This window comes from Myotis brandtii, unplaced genomic scaffold (assembly GCF_000412655.1).
Source record: "Myotis brandtii unplaced genomic scaffold, ASM41265v1 scaffold41, whole genome shotgun sequence".
Taxonomy (NCBI): Eukaryota; Metazoa; Chordata; class Mammalia; order Chiroptera; family Vespertilionidae; genus Myotis; species Myotis brandtii.
Window position 1 is genome coordinate 1,962,631 of NW_005365763.1, and position 4,743 is coordinate 1,967,373.

Genomic DNA, 4,743 nt, shown 5'->3' on the forward strand with positions numbered 1-4,743 from the left:
TGGTTGGGGCGCCGCAGCCTGTCACACACAGAGCCGCAGGGCGATCAGGGGTTTTGGGCGCTGCCCCCTGTCACACACAGAGCTGCAGGGCGATCAGGGGGTTTGGGCGCTGTCCCCTGTCATGCTGATCCCGGTGCCGGGAGCCTCGCTGCTCCGCTGATCCCGGTGCTGGGAGGCCTATTACCCTTTTACTATATAGGATAGAGGCCTGGTGCATGGGTGGGGGCTGGCTGGTTTGCCCTGAAGGGTGTCCTGGATCAGGGTGGGGGTCCCCACTGGGGTGCCTGGCCAGTCTGGGTGAGGGGCTGAGGGCTGTTTTCCGGCTGGCGAGTGACTAAAGCTTCCAACCGCTCCTTGTTTTCTTCTCTTTTTTTTTTTTTTTTCTGGGCCAGTTTTAGCTTTGAGGCCTTGCTGCTGAAAACATAGATACAATGTTGCGGTCCGAGCCCGGCTGAATGGAAGCCCTTTTCTGGGGTTTTGTTTAGCTTCTTATTTGCAACATAGTATATAGTTGCTTAGAGTTGCAACTGAGAGGCTGGCAAGTTAGGCGGGGAACGTTGGAGTCTGCAGCAAGCAAGCCTCCCTGCTCGCTTCAGTGCCTGGCTGCCGGCCGCCATCTTGGCTGACAGTTAATTTGCATATACTCACTGATTAGCCAATGAAAAGGGTAGCGGTCGTACGCCAATTACCATGTTTCTCTTTTATTAGTGTAGATATTCATGTATATTCATATTTTCCCATAAATAAGCAATACGCACATTATCCATGATTTCTTCAAGATTAGGCACTCTAAATCCATTAAGAGATGATTCAAAACAGTTCCAAAATAACTTTTTGAAAGTTTCCAAAATAATTTCATACTTTTTATTTCAGAAACCTAGGATTAAACATCAATCTGGCTCAGAATTTAACATTATTCCAGAAATTAGTTAACCAAAAAAGTAAGAACTCTCACAGCACATAGGTAGAGATTACAGGCTCTGAAGTCACACTTGTCCCGGGGGCAAATCTCAGCCTTACCATTAGGCCTTGGGCAGCTTATTTGAGGTTTCCTTTCTTTCCTTCTTTTTTCTTTTCTTTTGTTTTCTTTTTTGTTTTTTTTTTTTAAACAAAAACACAACAGACTAATTTTTATTTAGAATTTATAACTTTGCTTAGATTAACCTGTAAACCCATTTAGATCACCCTAGATGTTATGAGGTTTGTGTAACCACAACCTATAATTTGCTAAAACTTTAACAGAAGGGCTAGTTAAACTTCTTTTCATACCTACACCATCGCTGATATTGATGGCTGCCAAAGCTGTCTTTTCAGGAGCAAGCCTAGGATGAAATTTGTAGGACCGGGGGCTGATCCGACTTGAACCACCAGGGCTGACCAAAGAACCCTCTACTGACCTCCCATGAGCTTTTCTCACTGTACCTTCATTATAATACCAAAATCTCCCAAGGGCAGAGGTTTTCCACCATTTTTGAACATGTGATGTATGAATAGATATGTTTTCTAACTGCAAAGGCACAGAAATGCCCCTACCTATACATTCGATGACAAAGCTCACCTTGTTTATGCATGATATCCCTGAATAAAGACAAATCCAATCCTTTGTTCAGAGACACAACACTGGAAACTCTCTCTCTCTCTCTCTCTCTCTCTCTCACACACACACACACACACAGTGTGCTGCCAATAAAGTTTGCTCCTTCTAAAATCATCGTCTAGGAGTTGTCTTTTGACTGGCAACTACTGAGTAACAACTACAAAGTTAAAGACTCCTTGAAGGCAGAGACCAAAATCTCAAGGAATTTTTGTTGATTTGAAATAAATGCCCTCTGGGGAAGTTCAGAGCCAAGAAGTTTTATGAAGTAAGGAGAATTAGGCAGGCATAGGGGTTTTGATGGGATAGATAGAATTAAACCTGTGGGAAGACCCTAAAGGCAGAAAGGATCAGCAAGGGCATAGTTAATGTTAAGGCCCGAGCTCCAGCCCAGGATAGAGGTTGATGCCCTGCTTTTAGGCTCCTTCCTGTGGAAGCCTCCGTCAAGAAGCAGACTTACAAACACTAGTAGATCCTGAATAGAGCAGGACCAGGGGATGAAGTCTTTGGAGGTTCTTGGAGTCAGACTCTCAACCCCACGAGTTAGAAAATCCAGATGGGAGGCTGAGGATTGGCTTAGCGATAAACCAGTTCACGCCAGAGCCCAGCGAGGCAGCGTCTAGGTCAGACCGGGCTGCTCGGCGGGACTCTAAGGAAAACCTACCACCAGGTGGACACAGTCTGTCATCATGGGCAAAGGAGACCCCAACAAGCCACAGGGCAAGATGTCCTCGTATGCCTTCTTCGTGCAGACCTGTCGGGAGGAGCACAAGAAGAAACACCCCGACTCTTCCGTCAATTTTTCCGAATTCTCCAAGAAATGTTCGGAGAGGTGGAAGACCATGTCTGCAAAGGAAAAGTCAAAGTTCGAAGATATGGCAAAGAGTGACAAAGCTCGCTATGATCGGGAGATGAAAAATTATGTTCCCCCAAAGGTGACAAGAAAGGGAAGAAAAAAGATCCCAATGCCCCTAAAAGGCTTCCATTTGCCTTCTTCCTTTTTTGCTCTGAACATCGCCCAAAGATCAAAAGTGAACACCCTGGTCTATCCATTGGGGATACTGCAAAAAAATTGGGTGAAATGTGGTCTGAACAATCAGCCAAAGATAAGCAACCATATGAACAAAAAGCAGCTAAGCTAAAGGAGAAATATGAAAAGGATATTGCTGCATACCGTGCCAAGGGCAAAAGTGAAGTGGGAAAGAAGGGCCCTGGCAGGCCAACTGGCTCAAAGAAGAAAAATGAACCAGAAGATGAGGAGGAGGAGGAAGAGGAAGATGATGATGACGAAGAGGATGAAGATGAAGAATAAAGGCTGTCCTGTAATGATGTGTGCGGAGTATGTGTGTGTGCTCTCAGGCAATTGTTTTGCTAAGAATGTGAATTCAAGTGCAGCTCAATATTAGCTTCAGTATAAAAACTGTACAGATTTTTGTATAGCTGATAAGATTCTTTGTAGAGAAAATACTTTTATAAAAAAAATGCAGGTTGTAGCTTTTTGAGGGGCTACTACATACAGTTAGATTTTAAGGCTTCTGATGTTAAATGTTTCTAAATATTTAATGGTTTCTTTAATTTCTTGTGTATGGTAGCACAGCAAACTCATAGGAATTAGTATCAATAGTAAATTTTGGGTTTTCTAGACTGTTGCATTTTGTTTTTTTAAAAAAAATTTTTGTAATAAAATTATGTATATTTAAAAAAAAGAAAATCCAGATGGTATCTACAGTCATTAGATACCCTTATTCCCCCTCCCCAGAATTAGAAGCATGCTCCCTTCTCTTACTCTCCCTGAGCCCTGACTGCCAACTCACAACTCGTTGGGATTCTGCAGCGACCACAAGCCAGCCTGACACTGCTGGGGCGCTCCCATAACTCAGCCTCAAAATAGCTAGAAAGCTGAGCATTTCCTTTTTGGAATTGAGGTGGAAGAAGAAGAGAACTGCAATGAGGAAATATCCTGAGGACATTCTTGGCCTGAGCAGAGACCCACTGTTCTGAGCATCAACTTATATGCAGGTCCTCACAGACTGGGTACACTTTTGTTCTCCCTAGATTATACCTTCTGATTGGAGAAACAGAGACCCATATAGGAAAAAAGAGCAGCTCTACATCTTCTCTAAAATATAGTGGAAGAAGGTTTGGGAGTCAATTCTTAAGAGTAAATGCATTCCAGATAAACAGTATAAATGGTTCTAGGTACTCCACCTCTGGAGGTCTAAGGAAAAAGACCAGCTGGAGAATTTTGGAACCTCCTATGCATGTTACTTGGCCACCCCTGACTCTGACTCCCAATGGTACCAATAGCAATCAAGGCTTAACTACAACAAGACTGTGCACACAGCCCACAAAGGGGTGCACAAGAGTGTCCACCTCAGGTAATTAGGGAGACTGAGCCACTGGGCCCTATAGGACACTTAGCACAGAAAGCCACTCTATCAACACAGGGAAGCATAAAAAATGCGGAGACAAAGAAGCAGGTCACAAATGACAGAAATGGAGCAAAGCAAACTACTGGATATAGAGTTCAAAACCACGGTTATAAGGTTACTCAAGAATCTTCTAGAAACCTCCGAAAAATTTAGTGAGGCCCTCAAGGATATGAAAAAGGACCAATTATAAATTAAGCATACACTGACTGAAATAAAGAATAATATACAGAGATCCAACAGCAGACTAGAGGATCCCAAAAATCAAGTCAAAGATTTGAAATATGAAGAAGCAAAAAACACCTAACCGGAAAAACAAAAAGAATCCAAAAATATGAAGATAGTGTAAGGAGCCTCTGGGACAACTTCAAGTGTACCAACATCCAAATTATAGGGGTGCCAGAAGAAGAGAGAGAGCAAGATATTGAAAACCTATTTGAAGAAATAATGACAGAAAACTTCCCCTACCTGGTGAAAGAAATAGACTTACAAGTCCAGGAAGCACAGAGAACCCCAAACAAAAGGAATCCAAAGAGGACCACACCAAGACACATCATAATTAAAATGCCAAGAGCAAAAGACAAAGAGAGAATCCTAAAAGCAGCAAGAGAAAGAAAATCAGTTACCTACAAGGGAGTACCCATAAGATTGTCAGCTGATTTCTCAACAGAAACTTTGCAGGCCAGAAGGGAGTGGCAAGAAATATTCAAAGTGATGAAT

At 42.9% G+C, this 4,743-nt stretch overlaps 1 pseudogene; it reads left to right on the top strand.

Moving 5' to 3' along the window:
- The first annotated feature begins 2,282 nt into the window (after positions 1-2,282).
- On the top strand, positions 2,283-3,291 carry LOC102254703 (annotated as a pseudogene).
- Positions 3,292-4,743: the final 1,452 nt, after the last annotated feature.